Source organism: Myotis nattereri (genome assembly GCF_964212035.1).
Source record: "Myotis nattereri genome assembly, chromosome: 12".
Lineage (NCBI taxonomy): Eukaryota > Metazoa > Chordata > Mammalia > Chiroptera > Vespertilionidae > Myotis > Myotis nattereri.
The window spans coordinates 72671473-72695607 of NC_138087.1; positions in this window are offsets into that span (position 1 = coordinate 72671473).

The following is a 24135-nucleotide window of genomic DNA, read 5'->3' on the forward strand; positions in this document are numbered from 1 at the left end:
AAATCTGGAAAAGTTAACCCAGATCCGCTTTGAATTTTGATTCACAACCTCAGAGTGTTATGTAGGTATTTTTCTCTTAAAATAGTCTAAGGGATTTAAATATGCAATTAGCTAATCAGCTTAGCTAAGACTTCTTCCCTGGAGGAGAGGCTGGACACTGAGGCTTGTCTGTAAAGCAAGAATCCACCAACTTGCTTCCCAGTATCAAATGAGTCCATGGGGATGAAACTTGTTAACTTTGAGCATTCTGTGAAGTAGGAGAGCATGTCAGTGTCACGTGGGAGCATGGAAGTGTGACATGGCACTTCAGACTCTATTATAAATGCTCCCTATGGAGGAGATCTCACAATGGGTCTGGAAGCAAACCTGGCACCAAAATCAACTCTTCCCCTTGTTGCCAGGAGACTACAGAGGACAGAGGGGTGTGACGGGGCTCCTGAGCACAATGATTGGTGCAGCAGTACTTGACCAATATTTGTTGAGTTATAATTAAACAAAAATTCCATTTCTCAGTTGGGAGGTTAAGGCTCCAAAGCCTTCAGCTTCTCAAAACAATGAGCACAGGGCTCAAAGGGAGCACGGACAAGGGTGTGGTCACCTCCACCTGGTTCAGAAGCATCTTCATGAAGGAAGTGAGTTCTGAAAGAAGGTGGGCGGACGACAGATGGCCTTGGAGAAAGGGCATCTCAGATGGAGGAATTACCCTTTCCTTAAAGCAGAACGGAGAGGTTTCTCAGTAACTATAAAGCCAGCTTGATTAGTGAATGTTTCCTCAATCGACTCCTGGTACAACATTTATGGGTGGATCACGAATGTTTCATCAATGAGTCTCACTGGCTCCACGATCAGAACTAATACCCCATTAAGAAAATAAAATGCTCCATCTGCATCTGCATGAGAGCACCAAGCGACCTGGGGAATGGGCAAGAATTTGCATGGAGGAGGCCAGAGTGGCCTACTCCTCTTCTCCACTAGAAGGACCCCTGTGCCCAGGGTCTTCAAACCCGCCCACTGTTCCATTGGGCAGCTGGTGGATTTGGAAGTTTATTCAAGAAATTGAAATTTCCTACTATCCTAAAAGACTTGAAGCTTTGGAAAGATCCTACCACATATTTATTTTGCTCCCATCCTAAGCCCATTTATTGAAGAATGTATTGTGCTCAAGTTTTCATGGTTGAATTTATTAAATGTCCTATGATACAGCTTTTACTGGTCAGAAAGGCTCAAACATTCCTAGTAGGACTCGAGTCCTAGGCATTATTTCCATGGCAAATATTTGTGCCCTTGTTTTTAAAATCAAGTGGGAGATGCTTTTTAAGACCATGTGATAGTCCCCTAAAAGGAGTACAGGGAGTGCATTCGGAGGGCCAGAATGTTCCGAAAGAATATGCGTACATGCTTCAGAAAATGGCTAATTTAGGGGGAAAGTGCTTTGCTAGTTCAGTGTCTCGCAAAAGGCTGACTTCAAATCAATTCCACAAACATTTACTGAGTACCCACTCACCCTGGAGACACAAAGATAAATTATTTTAGTCTCCGATGTGTTCATTCAAACTGCTTAGTACTTCCATTGTCTGTAGATGTTAATTTATTTTGGTTGTATTAGCTAATTAATTAGCTAACTTTAGGCACATGGGTATTTTCTCATTATGAAAATGGGTGCCATTTGGTGAAGGATGATCATTAACAGCATGATTTGTGTATACAATAAGTGATTTTTTAAATAGCTACCCAAGGACAGATTTCCATAAATAAAAGGGGAGAAGACAAAGTTACTGTTTTCTATAGTGGCATCCATTATCAAAGCCAAATGTGGAGAGAGGTTATTATCAAGTTTGGCCAGCAACATTCTTGAAAATACTAGAACTTTATGGATGACCCAGAGGTGCATGTGTCCCTCAGCAAATCCAGGAGTCATGATCAAAATGCATGGGGTCACCAGCATTAGGACCCTAGCATGGTTTAGCTCAGGGGTCCTCAAACTTTTTAAACAGGGAGCCAGTTCACTGTCCCTCAGACCGTTGGAGGACCGGACTATAGTTAAAAAAAAAAAAAAACTATGAACAAATTCCTATGCACACTGCACATATCTTATTTTGAAGTAAAAAAACAAAACGGGAACAAATACAATATTTGTATTTGCATGTGGCCCGCGGGCCATAGTTTGAGGACCCCTGGTTTAGATCTATGTGAGAGAACAGAATTGTTTAAGGTACTAAAATTTCTGACTCTTAACTAGGCTATAGTAGAATATGAAAAGATGCACCTTTCACATCCTGAAAGTGTCTGGTTCAGTTCAGTAACAGGCATGCCAAAGCCCTTGGCTCCATTTCAATTTAAGCTACATCACCCCCAGAGGAAATTCCACTTCTGTGCTTGTCAATAACTCCGCTGGGTTATAAAAGTTCAACCAGCTCCCTGTGCACAAAGTTCCCTTGCGAGGTATTTCCCAAGTCCTTTCCCAGTCGTGTTTCCATGATTGTGACACTGGGGATTAATTCTTCAGGACAGAGTAGTTTATACTCCACACCTTGCAAAACACATGCAGAACCCTCTTGTTCTAAGATTTCTTGCTCTCTTAGGACCCACAGTCCTGGAAGTGTTTTGCCATTTTTAGCAGAATATTTATTTAAGTGTGTATCACTAGCCTGGATATTAACAGCTATTACATCACATTGGCAGCTGGGCCTGAGGAGAAAGCAGTGGACTGTTAACCCCCGAGTCCTTTTGCTCCAGTGGTGACAGAGTATGGGGCAGAGCAGTCACATCTGTGCGCTGCCCCACTCCGACAACCATAGTTACAACTTCCCAAGCTCTGAGACACATTTGCCCCCAACTCCTTACATCACTCCACTTTAAGAAAAGACCATACCAGCCAAGACTGAAGTTACTTGTCAGGCCACACAAGGAGTTAATGGCAGATCTAGAGCTAGAATACCATCTTCGTGAATCTGAGTCAGAAGACTAGGCACATCCAGTTACCATCTGCTCTTAGCAAATAAAATAGCATTCATTCTAATGACAGGCGGAGAAATTGGGAGGAGATAATGGGATGATGTAGAAGGAAAGAGGAGACTACCTCTACGTGTCTCTGGAGGAAGGCGTTGGGGTGACTGAGTTGCAGTTACAGGGTCTCCATTTATGGCTTGATAATCAAAGAAATTTTCTATCCCAAACCAGAATATCCCCAGATACTAGTAGTGACTTCTCAGTCCCTGGAGATATTCAAGCAAAGGGCTTAGCTCAAGGGTTTTATAGAAGCCATTTCTTCATTGAGGGAGGAGGAGGGATTGAACCAAATGATATCTGCGATTTTTCCCCCCAAATCTATGACTATGCCATTGTTTAACTTCTGTGTGTTCTATTTGATCATTAAGAACCTGGGAGGCTTGGTGGAGTTCCGTGGCTTCCAGCCTGGAAGTAGGTGCCATTTCCCACTCGTTCGGAGAGTATCCAACACAAAGTAACTCTGAGATCTTGGCCAATAGAGATTGTCATGGAGTTTTAGAACTGATGCAATCAGTAGAGTTTATCTGCTCTAACTTACATCGTTTTAAGGATGTCTTCGGGCTCAGAAAGATGCTACAAACAGCCCAATGCCAGACAGTAGCTAGCAGCAGTGTTGAGACTAGAATCCATACCTCCTAACTGCGAGCCCAGCAGTCTTTCCATTTCATACATGAACCAGTTCTTTTTTTTTTTATCATTCACATAGTAGCACTTACAAAGAGGCTGGAGAGACAAGACAAGAGAAAACACGACAGGCAAGTACAACTCTCATGGTGCATATATTCAGAAGGAAGGAGGCACACAGTTTCGAGTAAAAGTAGCTGAACTTAATCAAATGATTTTATTCTTAAAGTCATTCCAATGTGTAACTTTCCCCTCTTTTGTTTCAGGGGTGTAGAGATTAAACAAATGTACGTGTTTGTGTGGTTTTAGTGATAAGCCCCATGTGCTTTCATTGATTTTATGTTTTATGTTAAAACGTCACACTCTCAAAGTAAATTGCATATTGTATGTCATTGGATACGTACTTCACCGGTATGCAGCCCATGTCTTCAGACACTACTGTGTCAATTCCAATCTCTGTGAATGAAATGTATGTATTGATGTATTTAATAGATGTAACTTAATAAACTGGCATTGAAAGCCATAGAATTTTAATAACTGAGTCAATCTTTTGTTAACATGTGTGTTGCTGTTTTTTCAAGTTAAGATCTCCAGAAGAATGGTTTTAAAAATGTATCTAGTTTTCCATGCTCTTGAATGCAACTGATTTTCACAGGTTATAATAAATATTATAACAAATTAACTGTGAATCCCCACAGATTGTGCCACTAGTCAGATGAAGGAAAGGAGAGAAGAAGAGAAACTACTGAGTTACTTTTATGAATTAGGAAACTCTGTAGCTAACTCACCTAAACTCAACATAGCAAAAAAGAGAGAGGCCAGAGAGAACCAAGTTAGTATTTGATGGAGCCAGAATTTAGACCCAGATCTCTCTGACACTGCACCCCACTGCCTCTCATGAAAACAAGAATCAGCACAAATCAAAGAGGTCCAGCCTATCCATCTCTTCCCATTTTCCAGAACAGTAGCTGGAGGCAAACAGTTGCCTCACTCAAGGCAACAAAGTTTCAATTATAGAAGATAAATAAACCCCAGATACCTACTTGCAGCCGGCCGTGGCCACGGAGCTGGAGCGAGCAGGAGGCTTGGGTTGCCCCTGGCTATGGAGGAAGCCAAGCTTCCCGCCCGCCCTGGCTGGCTCTGAGCTCCTCTCAAGGCTACAAAGTTTCAATTATAGAAGGTAAATAAATCCCAGAATAAAAAAAATAAAATTAAAAAAGGAGAGGCTGAGAGCTTCCGTCACTGGGTGTGGCCAGCCTGAAAACAGCCATCAGCCCCTCACCCAGGCTGTCCAAACCTCCTGGGGTGAGGGTCCCCACTGGGGGGACTTGACCAGCCTGCAAACAGCCATCAGCCCCTCACCCAGACTGGCCAAGCACCCCAGTGGGGACCCCCACCCTGAAGGGGGTGTGACCAGCTGCAAACAGCCATCAGCCCCTCACTGAGGCTGGTCAGGCACCCCAGTGGGGACCCCTACCCTGAAGGGGGTGTGATCAGTCTGCAAACACCCATCAGCCCCTCACCCAGGGTGGCGAGGCATCCCAGCGGGACCCCCACCCTGATCCGGGACACCCTTCAGGGAAAACCAGTCAGCCCCCACCCATGCACCAGGCCTCTATCCTATATAATAAAAGGGTAATGTGCAAATTGACCCTAACAGCAGAACGGCTGGGAATGACTGGTCACTATGATTCACACTGACCACCAGGGGGCAGATACTCAATGCAGGAGTTGTCCCCTGGTGGTCAGTGTGCTCCCACAGAGGGAGCTCTGCTCAGCCACAAGCCAGGCTGATGGCTGCCAGCACAGCGGTGGTGGTGGGAGCCTCTCCCGCCTCCTCAGCAGCACTAAGAATGTCCAACTGCAGCTTAAGTCTGCTCCCTGCTGGTAAGTGGACATCCCCTGAGGGCTGCTGGGCTGCCAGAGGGATGTCTGGCTGCCAGCTTGGGCCAGATCCCCCAGGGAGCGGGCCTAAGCCAGCAGGTGGACATCCTCCGAGGGGTCCCAAACTGCAAGAGGGTATAGGCCGGGCTGAGGGACCCCCCGAGTGCACAAATTTTTGTGCACCAGACCTCTAGTTAATAATAATGCTCCAGGGTAGGACAGTAGAAAACACAGTGGATCTGGAGTCAGTGGACCTATGTTCCAGACCCAGGTCTCCCAGCTGGCATATTCTGAGCCCTTGGGCCAACCATTTCATGTATATAGGCCTCAATTTCCTCCTCTTAGAATCAGAAGCAGAGGCTAAGGAAGTGAGCTAGTTTAGAAACAGGTCTCAATAATTCTATGCTTGACCTTCAAATGAGCTTCCCTTTTTCAGGTGGGGGGTGGAGGTGGACACAGAGAGAAGAGTGTTTATCCAAGAGAAAGCAAAATTCCCCATGTATCTATGCTGCAAAGCTCCCCAGTTGGCACTCGGGGACTTTTCACCCCATCAGTGCAGGAAATAGAAAGGTAATTGGAATGGAGATGTAAACTCCAGGGTTGGAGAATCCTGTTCTCTTTCGACAGCTCTGTTCTTTACCCCTCTGCTCACCCAGCCCCTGTACCTTTTACAGGCTTAGGAGCAACCAGGAACACCATTCATTCAACTGATATTTAATAAGTACCCTCAATGTGTTAGGCTCCTGCTGGGTGCTGTGAGTGAAAAAGACATGACTGCCCAAACCAGTTTGCTCAGTGGATAGAGTGTCAGCCTCAGACTGAAGGATCCTGGGTTTGGTTCCAGTCAAGGGTGCATATCTTGGTTGCAGGCTCAATCCCCAGCCCTGGTCCGGGTGCATGCAGAAGTCAACCAATCGATGTCTCTCTCACATTGATGTTGCTCTCTCTCTGTGTCCCTCCCCCTCCCTTCTACTCTCTCTAAAAATCAATGGAAAAATATCTTCTGGTGAGGATTAATAACAACAAAAAAGGATGGCTATTGGGCTCACCAAGCTTCTGTGCTATTGAGTTGAAATTGTGAGGGGGTACAATAAAGGAATAAATAAAAAACACACTGCGATAAGCAATTGCAAGGAAACAAACAGGATATAAAGACAGAAAACATAAAAAAAAAAAGAGGGACTCCTCTTTTATAGCATTCAGTGTGTTTGATTCAGTGTGATTCCGTGTGTTTGATTTCATTAACATTTGGACTTACGACTCCACAATACAATTACTGACTGATAGCAAGTGTGACTCACTCAGTGGGTAATGCTAATGACTAGGACCTTCAGGGGCAAAGAACAAGAAGACTGAGCACTGGCCAGCTGCCAGCTGTCCCAGAGCCAAATCAAATGAGTTGTACCATGGACTCTTCTGGCATGGCTGGTGACAACCACAACCACCTCACCGATCCCTACAGCTCCACTCCACACTTTCAGATGGGAAGCATTTCCCTGGAAGCCACTGCATGGGGATCCAGAATCCCTTTTGGCATTCCCTGCTGTTTTTCAAGAATGACACCCAACTAGACTTCGTTTGCCTCTTTGCTACTCTGTGCATTCTCCCTACTTTTGCCCTTTCGCTACGAAACACAATCTGACACCATAGAAAAATCGCTGGCCTGTATCCCTTCTCCCAAGAATTCCATGGGGAGTAGAATAGGGTCTGGATGACAATACCCATTTTACAGAGAAGTAAACTGAGGCTCAGAGAGGAAACCATCATGCCTAAGAAATCATGGGAATGAAAGGAGCCATGTCTGATCAACCCCAGTACTATGGTCTCAGACCCATGATACCTCCCAAAAGGGTACAGTCCCTGAGCAAAAGGATCAGAGATACCCCACTGTAGGAGTCTACACAGTAAAAGTAAATCCCAAGTGCTTGTGGATTTGATGCAGGCGGGAACAGAGGAATAAGGCCCCGAGGCATTGGGACCTTCTCATGTGTCCAGGACATTCTCCCAGTTAACATATTCATTCATGGGCACAAGCACTTCAGAAGCATCACCTTCTTCCACCAAGTGTCCAAAGGCTAAACCCAAGGCCACCTTAAACGGGTCGCTCTCCATTACTCCCAACATTTAATCATTCACTGAGGCTGACACATCTTTTTTGTTACAGCAGCCTCCTCCCTGGGCTCCCTGCCCCATGTGAAGCCCACACCAGTCCACCCACTGCACAGCAGCCTGAGTGGTCTTATATAACAAACTGGGCCATGTACAGGGTGGGGAGAAAGTAGGTGTATAGTTATGAGTATAGGAGACACAGAGTTTATTCCTGTACTAATGTTTATTATTGTATTATTTCCATCTGAACTACTGTAAAACTCCTTTTGCCATACTCTATGTTCTGCTTTAAAATGCTCTCAGAGCTTCCTATCCCCTTCAAGGGGAAATCCAAGACCATTCAGATTCAGCCTCTATCAGTCTCTTGGCTTCAACAGGTGTCCCCTCCTGCTGTGTTATAACAGGGATGTGCTGGTAAATGTTTAACAACCAGCTCTCCAAAATAAAGCTCTGGTTTATACCATCTGTGGTGTAAATATTTCCCCAGCGACCAATTTCAAGCAGCCAATATGTTGCCACTGAATGGAGAGTTGGAAGGGGGTGTGTAGTAGTGCGCCATTATATATTTTTATCACACTGATACAATAGAAATAAATAATCTCAAGAGGGTAGATAAAAGTAAAATGTAGTGGTAATTAAGAAGTGGTAAGTTTTGAGTATTTATTACCTTTGTTTTATTATAATTTATTTAAATGTAAGTGTATAGAATTTAATGTCGAATTGTGGCCATGTTTAATGATCGGCTCACAAAATTCCTGAAAAGTTAACAGTCAGCTCTTAAGAGTTGGTACATACTGGCCCCAGCATCATTGGTAAAGGCACTGTTTTTTCACATTTAGGGGGCTTACTTTTTACTCTGGGGAGAACACTGGTCCTCCCCCTACTTACTTCGTGGTGAACTCCTATTTGTTCCTCAAGACTCACTTCCCCTGGATGGGGCTCCTGCAGATACCACCCCACCCCACCCCACCCCCCGCCCCCACCTCAGGTTGACTCACTGCTTGTCTCTCTTCCCTCCATCTAGTTCCCTTGGGAACTAGAATCAAGTGGATTCTAGTTTGTGGAGGAAACTATTAAACATAATTCAAAAAGCAGAGTAGAGTCCCTTCCTGTTAGCATCTGTCTCCCAATTTCCAAGTGAAGATTATGTTTGTTAATGATTTTTTATGGGAATTATAGGATTTATCCAATCCTATCTATCCCCAAGGATTCTGCCCAGAGGCAAACCAGGCTTTAAGTGGGGGCTGGATGAAGGCTAAGAAAGTGAAAGGGGAAGGTTCCAACTGAAATCTGCAAAATAGGTTTTTAACATTTTTGTTTTTGTAGAAATATAAGTTCAGATGCCACCCACATCCCCACTCCAAACCAATTGCATCTAGCAAGAAAGGAGCGGAAGTCAGAATGGGAAGAAGCTTGACCATCCAAACAGCTAATCCCAGAGGCTGTTTTGGGATTGATCCAGAGCTATCTAGAAGAGAGAATCCCCCTGCCACAAAACAGACTCATTTTTATTCAATTTGCACAATAATCTTATCAATCAGGACTTGTTACCTCCATTTCACAGCTGAATAAACTGAGGCCTGAAGAGGTGCTGTGACTCTTCCAAGTCCCAAAGGTAATGAACTGGGAGCCAAGATTTGAACTGAGGCATGGCCAATTGCAAAAACCATGCTACTCTATAGTCATGGCTCAGTAAAGCAGTCTTTTTCTTAAGTGCTCTTAACCACTGTAAACAAAATATACTGCTGCTTTCTCCCCCGAGGGGTAGAAGGGGAAGGAAGAAGGAAAGAAAAGAAAAAAAGGCAGGCAAAAAGACAGGAAGGAAGAAAGGAGGGGAAGGAAAGGAAAGTGAAAGAAAAGAAGGGAAGGGAAGAAATATTTGCCCTTGTTAATCGTTTGACCAGTATATGGGCATATGAAGAAACTGAGAATTCAGCTTTCAGAGACCTCCTTCCTTCCATATTTCACATTTCTGACCTGACACACAATCTTCTAACCCCGCTTCCCTCTGCAGCCACTCCTAGGAAATAGAAATCAATATCTCAGCATCAACTTGAAAGAATGTAAGTCAATAAGCAGTTGTTCCAGAAAAACCAGACTAATCATTAGGATTATTCAAGAAGACAGGAAGTAGCCCAGATTGCATCAGATAGGCGCTCCAAGCAATGCTCCGTGGCTTTGGTAAATGAAGAAGGAAACTCAGAAGAGAGTACTGAAAAACGCTAGGCATTTCCCTGTGCTTCCCCCACGGTCCCCCAAAGTGACTCCCAAAAGGTTAAATGTGGTTTCATTGCAAGTGTGGGTGTCAATTTCGTAAAGGAGGGAAGAAGAAGTCTTTTACTGGGGAACTTAAGCCTTCTTTCCACAACGGTATGTCAAGTGAACTCTGGGCCCCAATTCGGAACCACAGACAGGAGAAAATGAAGCCCATGAATTACAGCATACAAAGGCCCAGACCAAGAGACCAGAGACATCAGTTCTATGGACTGCGCTACCATGTGCCCTCAGCCAGGCCACATGACAAAATTATTATGCACTCATTCAACTCACATGGGCATCCAGTCCTAAGCATTACTCTAAGCTGAGAAAACAAAGATAAAGAAGACATTGGGAATTCCAGTTCTAGCCATGCAGAGAAATGGCTAAAAGACTAAACTTTCTGTCATAACAGCTATAAAACTAAACAATCTATATGAAGCAACTGCTCTGAAGCATTGGACAACAGACAACATTGGGCTGTGATCTTTAAGAGAAGGGAAATATAGGAATGCCCTCCATATTCACCTCCCAATAATCTTAGCATTCTGTCTATTAAGTTTCCAAACAGTGTCCCAAAAAAGTGGAGCCCAATGGGGAAGCAACAGTCTTACAAAGTAGAGAAGACACATGTCCAGTTTGGGGATTTCTGAGGCAGCTAGAATTTGTGGGGAAGAGTACGGAAATGAAGGATGCTATGCAGAACAGCTTGAAATCTTCATGCAAGTCCCTGTGGTTGAATATTAAACTTTGCAAATTCAGTAGCATCACAGAAAACAGCTACAGAGGGCCTATGAGCTGAAAGGAGATTGCAGAGGTCTCGCACTACTGGGATAGGATGGCATTCTGACCAGCCAGGGTAGAGACAGATGACTGTAAGCCCAGGCATTCAGTTGAGACTCTACGTAGAAAGACCATGTTTAGGAATAGGCTAAACACTGGTAGACATCAATCTCATCCTAACAAGCCTAGACAGGATGGAGATTTCCAGGAAGAAAAAAAATATCAGTAATCTTTCAAAGGAAGACAACAAAATTCCAGGCTGTTAACAGTATAGCATTCACAATATCCAGTATACAATAAAAAATTGCTACACAATGGAAAAAATCAGAAAAAATGAAACACATAACCAGGAAGAAAAAGAAATCAATGAAACATACCCAGAGATATCAGAGTTGTGGACTTAGGGGACTAGGACTTTCAAGTAGCTATAATAAATATGTTCACAGTTTTAAATGGAAAGATGAATATAAGTGAATATCTAGGACTTTCGGTAAATAACAGGAAACTATAAAAACAATGAAAAGAAAATTCTAGCAATAAAAAACACTACACCAGAAATTTAAAATTCACTGAATAGGCTTAACAACATAATAAACACTGCAGGAAAAAAATGGTGAACTTAAAGACAAATCAATAGAAATTATTTGAACTAAGGCATAAAGATAGAAAATACTGAAAAATATCAATAGAACTTCAGTGATTTGAGGGACAAAATCAGGTTCAGCATAGGTTTAATTAAAATCTGAGAAAGAGAAAATAAAGAAACTGAATTAGAAAAAAATACATGAAGAAATAGTAGCCAAAATTTCCAAATTTTATGAAAGACAAAAACCCATGAACCCAAGAAACTTAATAAACCACAAACAGGATTTAAAAGAGAGAAAAACAAATAAAGGCTTATCATACTTAAATGAATGAAGAAAAGAAAGATCTCTCTTATGTCCGGGTGATATTTTTTTATTTTTATTGAATATATTGGAGTGACATTGGCTAATAAAATTATGTAGGTTTCAAGTGCACAATTCTATAATACATCATCTGTATATTGTATTGTGCTCACCATCCAAAGTCAAGTGTTTTGTCACCCTTTAACCCCCCTTTACTCTCTCTACCTCCCCCCACTACCTTTCCTTCTGGCAATCACCATACTATTGTCTGTATCTATGAGGGCTTTTTTGTTTTGTATTTTGCTTAATCCCTTCACCTTTTTCATCCAGCCTTTTAAAATAAGCAGAAAAAATATACACATTACATGCAGAGAAACGATGATAGAAATGGCATCCAACTTCTCAGTAGAAACAAGACAATCAAATAACATCTAAACTGCGGAAAGAAAAAAAATATATCCACACAATCCTACATTGAGTGAAATTCTCCTTCAAAAATGAAGGCAAAATAGAGATTATATTGCAGCATGGGAGACAGGAGATAATTACAGTAGTCTAGGTTTGTCTGTGAATAAAATAAATTATGACTCTAAAGCCTTTATATTAAAACCTCATAGTATGAGGTAATAACTTTACTGACCCATCATCAAAAGGATAATTTGTCATTGTTCATCCAGAAATAGCTTTTGCCTACCAAAAAGTCTCTCTTTAAAAAATGCAAAAAGGCATAGCTCCTGGGGGATGATGAAGAACAACTGCATGGAAAGCTTCTCATCATTCAATGTTCCTGCTTATTACAATACAGAGAAAATCTTGGAAGGGTTTTCATGAAAACAATGAAGTAAATGTGATACTGTCTCCATGATCAGAAATCATGTGTGAACTGAGTAACTAGGATTCCCTTCTTAAAGTAACTCAGAGAAATTTGCACAGGGGGAATTTTCCTGTGTTTGACAACATATCGACAGAAAGGACCAGTGGGCTTAATGTCATTTTAGGAGGCCAATGCATTCAGTTTATCCATTCAATCAATATTTGCTGGGGACTTCCTTGTGGCAGGAAATGTTCCAAATGCATTGGGCCTAGTGTGTGTCAAACTAGGTTTATAGTTGTTCGTATGAAAAAGAATGCAATAATAAATAATAATGCAAGAATAAATTCCATGTTTTGCCTACAACTGTAAACCTCCTTTTGCCCCACACTGTATATCATTAACAACATAGGCAGGGGCTCTGCTCTCAAGAAGATTATAGTCTGGTGGGGAGGGAGACTTCTTTCACAACATGGAAGAAGTGCACATGCTGTGTATGAGCAATAGGAGCAATGGAGAGGGTGCTGGGCTGGGGACAGAGATCTTAAACAGGGAGATGACTACGATGATTCCAAAAAAATATATCAAGTGAGAGGAATATTAATTGCTTGTACTGCTAGAAATCATCAAGTATTCCTAACTGAAGTAGCTGAGCATCTAAGGCCCAGGACTAACCTTCAGAGGGACTAGGACCTCTTTCAAATTCTACAGCTTATAGACTACTAGTTAAAGAATTTTAAAATCTGGGAGCTCAGAATCTGGATGCCTGGAACAAGTTGCTGTGGATTCCTTAGAGTCTGACAGGCTTGGTACACAGGTACCAGTGGACTCTTCAGAAACTACCATCGGCCTTTGGACCACAATTCTCAGCAGCAGCTCTTTCTCCGCACTAGTGCACTAACTATTCATCAGTTCATGCAGATCAGCTGCACAATGTCCAGAGGCTCCAACTCAGCAGCCATATATAGGAACACTTCTAAGACTGAATGAAAGGGCTAGGTCCCATTGCCACAAGCAACTGGAAAGGAGTCTACCATTGTCCCAGGTGGCCTATCGACACCATCTCTCTCATCCATGTTTTTATCAGTAATTTTTCAAGGTAGTTCAATTCACTGATTCCCCCCTTAGTGGAGCTTTCCCTGATCACTCTACATACAGACCTGAATCTCTTTTGTTTCCTTCGTGGCCCCTTGCATGGTTTATTTCTATGTGTTTATAAGGCAGAGCATCTGCCATTTTCCTGCTGAATCCCAGCACCTGGCACAGTGCTCTCAATACATAACGAAAATGTGTAGAATGAGGGAATACCCAATTGGAATATAGCTTACTAAAAGAAAAAAATTTAGATACTATACATCTTTAAATATGTGCATTGAGTAGCTTTATTGATTTTAATTATAGTGAGTCTATATAAGACTTTAAATTTTAAGTTGAAATTGAAGTATAAAAATATATATTTTTATTTACAAAGGATGTTAACTCTATTCCTGAAATATAATATATATATACTAAAACTATGAAACATATTAAAATATTGCAGTTTAAACTCCAACACAAAGAAATCTTTAAAACCAGAATATATTTATATTTTTTCCTTCTTAATGGAGAGATTCCTGTATGCTGAATCTTAAGCACACATTAATTTTATTTGGGTAACCTTAAGAATTTTAATTTTTATCTAACTGAATAACTATTTTTGAGTGACAGCTATAAAAAAATAGAGGCCCAGTGCACAAAAATTTGTGCACTCGAGGGTGGGAGTCCCTCAGCCCAGCCTGTGCCCTCTCGAAGTCTGGGACCCCTCGGGGGATGTCCACCTGCTGGCTTAGGCCCGCTCCCTGGGGGGATTGGGCCTAAGCTTGCAATCAGACATCCCTCTGGCAGCCCGGGAGCCCTCGGGGGATGTCCACTTGCCAGTAGGGAGCAGGCCTAAGCTGCAGTCGGACATCCTTAGTGCTGCTGAGGAGGCGGGAGAGGCTCCCACCACCACCGCTGTACTGGCAGCCATCAGCCTGGCTTGTGGCTGAGCAGAGCACCCCCTGTGGGAGCACACTGACCACCAGGGGGCAGCTCCTGCATTGAGCATCTGCCCCCTGGTGGTCAGTGTGAATCATAGTGACCAGTCATTCCCAGTCGTTCTACTGTTAGGGTCAATTTGCACATTACCCTTTTATTATATAGGATAGAGGCCTGGTGCATGGGTGGGGGCTGGCTGGTTTTCCCCGAAGGGTTCCCGGATCAGGGTGGGGGTCCCGCTGGGGTGCCTGGCCACCCTGGGTGAGGGGCTGATGGGTGTTTGCAGGCTGGTCACACCCTCTTCAAGGTGGGGGTCCCCACTGGGGTGCCTGGCCAGTCTGGGTGAGGGGCTGAGGGCCGTTTTCAGGCTGGCCAAGCTTCCCCGGTGACGGAAGCTCCCAGCCTCTCCTTTTTTTTTTTTTTTTTTAATATTCTGGAATTTATTTACCTTCTATAATTGAAACTTTGTAGCCTTGAGAGGAGCTCAGAGTCAGTCAGGGCAGGTGGGAGGGAAGCTTGGCTTCCTCCATAGCCAGGGGCAACCCAAGCCTCCTGCTCGCTCCAGCTCCGTGGCCACGGCCGGCTGAAAGCAGGTATCTGGGGTTTATTTACCTTCTATAATTGAAACTTTGTTGCTTTGAGTGGAGCTCAGAGCCAGCCGCGGCAAGCGGGAAGCTTGGCTTCCTTCATCATTGGGGCAACCAAGCCTCCTGCTTGCTCCAGCTCCGTGGCTGCTGGCCACCATCTTGGTTGGGTTAATTTGCATATAGTCCCTCTGATTGGCTGGTGGGAATGGCTAGAAAATGTATGGTCAATTTGTATGTTTGTCTTTTATTAGTGTAGATGGTTAAATTGGGAGCACAGGAGTATAATATTTTGGAATGAAACTAAACCTCCACTTGAGCAAAGCCTTGGTGATGCAGAGAGCTGAGAGAATGTAACAGAGAAGGAGCCCCAGGAAAGAGGAACTCCAGGTTTTCTTGACATTTCTAACAGTTTGAACAGAGGACCAAAACATGCACTCACTTATCACACACATCCACATACACACTCACACAGTGCCTCTGGAGATGTCATCATCACATAAACAAATCTACAAGCATCATCCGGGAACCACGGAAGGGAGAGTGGAAAGGTTTCTCATAAACAATCTGAATGCTAATTGGAAATTAATAGCACTGGATATTTTGATAGGCAAGACAGAATAATTATATTATATTATACCAGTAAAGTCCTTACTTCTAATTTTCTTCAAACATTAATAATAGTCTTTATTTGGTGTACTGCTTTTGCTGTTTTGTGTTTATGAACATAAAAATACTTAAAAGGGAATAATGAAGGCAAAATAAACTATGTAAAATATACAAAAACTGGGGGGAAGAAGTGGTAGAGATGGGAAGAGGATATAAGAGAGATAAATGGTGATGGAAAAAAATAATATAAATAAAAAATAAAATATACAAAAACTAAGAGAGTTCATCAGCAGACGCGCACTGAAAGACATGTTAAAGGAATTTCTTCAGGTTTAAGGAAAATGATACCATAGCAAAGATCTACACAAAGGCATGAAAACACCAGAAATGGAAAATATAAGAGGGAATAGAAAAAGAAATCTTACCTAATTTGTTAATCTTTTAAAAGACAATGGACTATTTAAAGTAGAGGTTGGCAAGCTACCACCAGCAGGCCAAATCTGGTTTGCCACTACCACCAGTCCACAGATAAGAATGGCTTTCACAGTTTTTAATGTTGGGTGATTCAAAATAAATCAAAAGAAAAATAATATAATATAATAAGAATTTTCCACAACATGAAATTCAAATTTTGGTGTCCATAAAAAGTGTTTATTGGAATACATGCTCATTGGCCTCAGCAGCATCGATAGCTGCTTTTGCACAATAACCGTAGCATTGAGTAGCTTCAGCAGAAACCATATCTCACCACCTCTCATTGCCGAGCAGGAAACTACAGATCACAGTGATACACTTATCACTTAACAGTATTTGAGCTTCATACTTTTTTATTGTTACCAGCACAGATCCATAATGTTAAAACAAAAAAGAAAATTGCACTTCCTTTTCACAAAAGAGAAAGTGTCTCACATGAAGGGCAAGTGCTGGTGAATTACGTTGTTATCAAGTAGATGGCAATGCGGTGTGTTTATTATGCAACAGCACTCTAGCTGTTCTAATAGAATATACATTGTATGTCAACATTACCAGAGTAAGCATTTGTCACACAATTTCCAATTCATGGGATAGTGATGATCAGAAAGTCTAGAAATTGAAAATAAAATATCTCCTCACAGCAAAATTTCTTCACAAACAATATGTAAATAACAGAAATGAAGCTGCAATCAAAACAGGTTTTCAAGTGGCTCATTTGTTAGCCAAGGAAGGAAAACCATTTACCAATGGTGAGTTAATTAAATCATGTTTGTAGCAGCTAAAGACATGTGTTCAGAGCACAGAAAATAAACTTGCTTAAGACTATCTTTTGGCAAGAACAGTTGCTTGAAGGGTTGAGGACAATGGGAGGAACATCAGTAGTCAATTAAAAAACAAGACAAATGATTTATTTTCCTTGGCTATTGATGAGTTGACAGATGTTACCAATATTGCTCAGCTGTTTATTCAAGAAGTCACTGCCGCCGAAACCGGTTTGGCTCAGTGGATAGAGCGTCGGCCTGCGGACTGAAAGGTCCCAGGTTCGATTCCGGTCAAGGGCATGTACCTGGGTTGCGGGCACATCCCCAGTAGGAGATGTGCAGGAGGCAGCTGATCGATGTTTCTCTCTCATTGATGTTTCTAACTCTCTATCTCTCTCCCTTCCTCTCTGTAAAAAATCAATAAAATATATTTAAAAAAAAAAAAAAGAAGTCACTGCCAAATTTGAAATGACTGAACATTTGACCTCTATGAATAGATTTTGTAGAACTACTATAGGTAAGAATATAGCACTCTAGCCCAGCGGTTCTCAACCTGTGGGTCGCGACCCCTTTGGGGGTCGAATGACCCTTTCACAGGGGTTGCCTAAGACCATCAGAAAACACACATAATAATTACATATTGTTTTTGTGATTAATCACTATGCTTTAATTATGTTCAATTTGTAACGATGAAATTGGGGGTCACCACAATATGAGGAACTGTATAAAGGGTCGCAGCATTAGCAAGGTTGAGAACCACTGCTCTCGCCAGTTTTGCTCAGTGGATAGAGTATTGGCTGCTGACTGAAGGGTCCCAGGTTAGATTCCAGTCAAGGGCACGTACCTGGGTTGCAGGCTCCCGGACTTGGCTGGGAGCATGCGGGAGGCTACCAATCAATGTGTCTCTTTCACATTAGTGTTTCTCTCTGTCTCTCCCTCTCCCTAAAAAAAAAGAAAAGAAAAGAAAAAAAAATCAATGGAAAACAAATATCCACTAGTGAGGATTAAGAAAAAAAAGAAAACTATCAAAGAGGTTGAGAAAACACTAGTTTAGAACAAATTACAGCAGAATCTATGAAGATGTGTTATAACTGAGGGTAGTAAAAATGTGTGTAGAGCAGAAATCTTAGTTGGACAAATTTACAAAGCTTGTGAAAATGTAAGGTGCTTGAGGTCATTGATTTATTCATTATATTATTCAACAGTAGGTAGTTTGCAGAAAATACTTAAATGAATCATATGTTATTAAATCAATAGTATCAATGGTGAAATTCATCCACTCCTATGTTAAAGAAGTTCCATGAATTTTTGTCAAAAATAAAAGTGACTATCTTGACTTCCCCTACCATACAGTGGTTTCATGGTTTAGCAGTGGTAAACATGTATTGCAAAATTTTTTAAGCTCATCAATGAGATTGAAATTTTTCTGAATAGGAGAACTTGCCTCAACCAGTAGTATTATCAAACTAAATGGCTTCAGAAATTAGCTTTTACTAAAAACTCAATAATATATCTTTTTTTTTTTTTCAGTGTTCACAGTGCCTGTCCCAGAGCCCAGCATTAGGTGCTTTGTTGTTGTTGTTTGTTTGTTTTTTAATTGATTTCATAGAGGAAGAAGGAGAGAAACATCAATGATGAGAGAAAATCATTGATTGGCTGCCTCCTGCACAACCCCCACTGAGGATCGAGCCTACAACCCTGGCATGTGCCCTGACCGGGAATCCAACCGTGGCCTCCTGGTTCATAGGCCAATGCTCTACCACTGAGCCATGCTAGCCGGGCTCAATAATATTTCTTGATGAGTTCAACCTGAAACTGTAAAGCAACAGCCTATCTTTGTAGAACATATACTGCAATGAAGTCATTTGACTACAACTAACACTGTCTAAATCACAAACACCATCAAGCTACTTTATGCATTAACCATGCTGTCAAAAGTTAAAACAAGAAGCAAAATCTCCATTCCTACACAAATTTGAGGCATAAGTGTGTTCTAAGCTCAGATTTCAGTTTCCAGCAGTGTTTTTTAAACCTCAATGTAAGTGCAAAGGAAGTGTCCATATTTCAAAACCCATGCAACTAGGCAGTTGAGGAGCTCCCACCTCATTTTCAGTTAGAGGTGTTTTATCTGCATTGTAAGGACATGCTCAAAGGAAAATGCCAAGAAAAGAATCTAATAGATTTGCTAAATGACTTCTGAACGGTGAATGGTAAAAGTGCTCAATTACAGACATATGTTTATGGTTTGGTATCAGGATTCTGAGTACCTATCCATGTGTGTGGCGGGGTGGGGGGGTGGGAGGGGGAGCAACTCTTTTCAAACATAAAATACAGAAAGTCACATTACAGGTCACCATTCACAGATGAATATTTGCAACTGAATTTTATGGTAGAGAAAACTAACTCTGAACTCCATTTAAGCAAAAATGTTATCCATTGAAAAAAGAATTCTATTCTTCTCATTAGATCTGTATTATAAAAAAATTATACTCCATATTATGAATTTTGTCAATAAAAAATGTCGGGAATTTGTTTTCTTTGTTACATGAGAACTTAGATATCTGATTTAGTCTCGTGGCCCACAAAGTATAAAATATTTACAATCTGGCTTTTTACCAAAAAAGTTTGCCAATTCCTGCTCTACAATGAAAAGTGCTAAAGAATGTTTAAAGAACTTGAAGACCTTAAAAAGTGGAGAAATTTACCACTTCTCATATCAGAAAACTAGATCTTATTAATATTTCATTTCTCCCTATTATTGATTGATAAATCCAATATAATAGCAATCAAGTTCCCATACTTTTTCATAGAAATCGATAGATTAATTCTAATGCATGAGGAATTACAAAGGACTTAGAGTATCCAACACAATCTTGTGAAAGAACATAGATGGAGGATTTCTTCTACCTGATTTCAAGACTTATGATAAATTTATGGTAATCAAAACACTGACACAAGAATAGATAAATAGGTCTGTGGATTAGAATACAGTTTCAAAATACTCCCACATTTATACTTTCTATTGATTTTTTTTTTTTTTACAAAAAGCCAAATAATTCAAAGGGGAAAGGCAAGTCTTTTCTGTAAGTGACATAGAAATGACCTGATATGTATACAAAAAATAGTAACTCATTTCATGCATCAAAAATTTATTTGAGATGAGTCATAGGTCTAAATGTAAGAACTGAAAGTAAAAAGGCATAACTTCCAACCTAGGGCAGGCAAAGATTTTTTTAGACAGGACACAGGAAACACTAACCATGAAAGGAAAATAATGTTAGATTTCAGAATATATAAGGAACTCCTACAACTCAGATAAGCCAGACAACCCAATATAAATGTATGCTAAAACTTGAACATGTGTGTTACTAAGGGTAACCAATAAACATGTGAAAAAGTGCTTAAGAGCATTAGTCATTAAAATAATGCAAATAAAACCACAATGAGAAACCACAGCACACTCACTAGAATGGTTAATATTAAAAGCACTGACAATACCATGTGTTGTCAAAGATATGGACTAATTATAACCCTCATACATTCTTATATGGTTACCTCATATATCTACCTATGTATGACCCTATGTAACTTCTCTCTTGGGTTTTTTTCAAGAGCAGTTAAAGTAAATATTCCCCCCAAAAAAATGTACTGAGAAGACAGTCATAACAGTCAAAACCTGGAAACAACCCAAGGTCCATCAACTAGAGAATGGATAAACCAACTGCAGTATATACATACAATAGGATACTACTCAGCATGCAACCACATGCATGAATCTCAAAAACATTATGTTGAGTGAAAAAAGCACAACACAAAAGCGTACATACTGTATGATTCCATTTATATGAAGTTGTAGAACAGGCCTAACTAATCTAGAGATAGAAATCAAAAAATGATTTCCTTTAGGCAGGAGAGAGTCATAAACTGACTGAAAAGAGATAATAAGGAACTGTCTGGGATGATATAAATGTTCTATATCTTGATAGGGATGTAGGTTGCATAGCTTTATGTATATGTCAAACTTAAGATTTCTGTATTTCACTGCATATAAATTACATTTTAATTGAAATAAAATGACCCTGTCATTGTCTTAAGAGGTTCACACTCTAATCTGCAAACTCTTTCCGGACATGAATGGAATCCTTCCCTGTCATCTCTCCATTCCATGTTTCGACTACAATCTCATGTCTCCACACTAGTTGAGGCCCTACCACTGCAATCACCTTCTAACCAGACACTCGGTACATAGTCTGCCCTTTCAACTGTGTCCCTGCACTGCACTCTGACTGGTCTGAACTAGTCACTCTCTAGTGTCACTCTCCATAGCCCTTGGGGTGAATTCCGTCTCCTCCCAGGCATGGTCCTCTGTGATCCAGGTCACAGATACCTGTGCTTCACCTCCCACCACTCCTCCCTTGCAAACTGTCTCACAGTCCACTTGAGTTACTTATCTCTGACTTTTGCACATTGATCCTTCTGCTTTTAATGTTTTCATGGTCTCCAGGTGGTCCATGAATTTCAGAGCCATTCTCAGTATTTGATTTTACAGACATTCCAAAACCAAGGTCTCCAGAAAAATGTGAGTCCTTATGATTTTACTGTAAAGTTTTTCTTTTTCTAGCCCATTAAAAAGTGGAGAAGTGAGCATCTTTCCAAGTGAAATCCCACTCTGATTGTAAATCTTAAAAAAAGTTCATCAAGGAAAAAACCTTGGGAAGTCTTGTTCACCATGGGTTAAGTGTTTACTGCCTGGGGTAAAATTGCTGGGGTTCTACTCTCCACTCTTCTCCTCACCTGCTGAGTTACTACTGCAGGCAAGCAACTCAGGATTTCTTAGTTCCAGGAGATGCATGACATGGGCAATGGCTCAGAGCAATGGCCATTCATTAGCAAAATGAGGATGGGACAAGTATGCCTCCTCATTCAATTATCATGAGCATTAAATGAGACCCCATATATAAACTGTTTATTAGCACCTTCTACATTCTCCCTGAATGTTATTAGGTATCTTTATGTCAGAAGTCTATTTCAGTGAGCTGAACACTATTGTTTTCATGCCCTTCTTCCCATTTGTGCAAAATATTCAAGAAGGAAAGTCAAAATTCTCTTGGGGATATATCAGTTCACAGATGGTGTGAGTCAGCTTTTATAGACAAGCTGCATATTTTTTTTTCTTTTTTGCTAATGTGAGTACATTTCCATCTTGTGTAGCCTGCCATGTAGACTTGAGACCATCAAAGCAAATTAATGTAAATGTTAGTACAAGGATGAAGCAAGAATCCTGTAGAAAGTGAGATAAGCTGCCAGGTACTTCTCCAGCCAAAAATAGTTGTTTTATGAAATCCATGTTAACCCCTCAGCTTCTGTAACAAAGTAGGACCTCAGAAAATGTATTCATGATCATTTGATTTTGTTGGCTCCCAGCCCTTCCCCTAGTTCCGTTATACACACACACACTCACACACACACACACACACACACTGATTATCTCATTTTGCTCTTCTTAACAGGGGATCAATTTCACAAAGCAGAGGCCCCACTGCCAATACATTTGCAGAGGGAGCAGAAAGACCCCGCTCTGCCAGTCTTGTTGCTTTGCCTTGCTTTGGGGGTTCAAAAATATTCTTGGATGGTGTCAATCAAGTGGAGGAATAAAACCAATCTGAAATTTGGATCTAAAGATCTTTGTCCTCAACCACATTAATTCTGATATAATAGAACCAAGAGTTGGAATAGAATTACACCATCCATCTTCTCACAGAGTCCTTTGTACTCCATTCCCAGAACGTCTGATCACTCTGAGCCACTTGGAACTCTCTCCAAAGCTCAACAACTCAGTGCCTTTGCATGGGATGTTCCAAACATCTGGAAAACCTTTTTCCATCTTCAACCCTCAGTTTCCCTTCCTCGGTCTCCTCCAGCTCACTCCTCGTGGAATGGGTCTTGAATTTTCTATGTAAACTGGAACAAAATTGAGGCTCTAAAAGGGGCAAAATTTAAAAATTAGGGAAAGCATGCTTTGACAACTGGTTTTAAACATTTGTTTATTTAGCTCACAAGAGAAGATTCTCACAGTTAGCAATGACAGCCTTAAGAACCATGGAGATACCCCTAGCTGGTTTGGCTTAGTGGATAGAGCATCGGCCTGCGGACTGAAGGGTCCTGGGTTGCAGGCTCAATCCCCAGTAGGGGGCACGCAGGAGGCAGCTGATCAAAGACCCTCTCTCATCATTGATGTTTCTAACTCTTTCTCCCTCTCCCTTCCTCTCTGAAATCAATAAAAATATGTTTTAAAAAAAAAAAAAACCAGAGAGACAGAAAAATTAAATTAAATTTTTTTAAAAACCAGGGAGAAGATGCTCTTCACCTGGGGCAGATTCAGGAGGAAGAGCCAAGCTTTATTTCACGTCCTGGTGTGGCTTTGGAGCTCAGTCACTATACTTCCCTCACTGAAAAGGTTAAAGACATGACCAAGAGCATTACAGAAGCTAAAAATTTTAAAGGACTTTTGGGTAAACACACTAATTTCCCTTAGTGGCGATAAAGACATCTCACTCTGGAAATGAAATCTACAAGGTACAGCGTTTGGAAATTCTAAGACCATGTACCAATATCCATTCAGACCATCTTAAAAAAGAAAAAAAAAAAGGCTTTCTATTTGATTATTCCTAAGGAATGTGTGAGGTAGAGCTTGAATCCAAGAGGCAATGGGAAAATAATGGACCATCCATGCAAGAGTAATGAATCATCCAGTCCTGTCTGAAGCCCCATTTCTGCAACAATTCTCTTTCACCGGAAGCCCAGCCAAATATCTTCTGTCCTCATCACTTTGGCCTTTATCTGCTCTTGCACACACTTCTCAAAAGGTCTAAATAATGCATATAACCCTCCAATGGCTTCCCATTGCAATTAGAAGCAAATGTCCCCTGTGGGGATTTGCTGACTGTGGTCTACCAGGTCCTACATAACAGGACCCCACCTGCCAAGACCACTATTCCTATGATCCTCCTCCAGGAATTCTCAACACTTTGCACCGGTTGGTCTACTGCTCATAATGTTCTTCCCAAAATGTCATGTGGCTTCCTCCTTTCCATCAGTTCATCTCAGATCAAAGGTCACCTTCTTGGAGAGGCCTTCCCCAACCCTAGTAAGCCTGATCCATACCCCCTTCTCCCATAATTCTCTCCATTGCTCCTACTGTCCATACAGAGCACACAGCAATATCAAAAATCATGTTTGTTTATTCTTATTAACTGTCTCTCTCCATCTCCACTAGAACATAAGCTCCTTGAGAGCACAGGACCCTGCCTATGTTGTCAATGGTTATA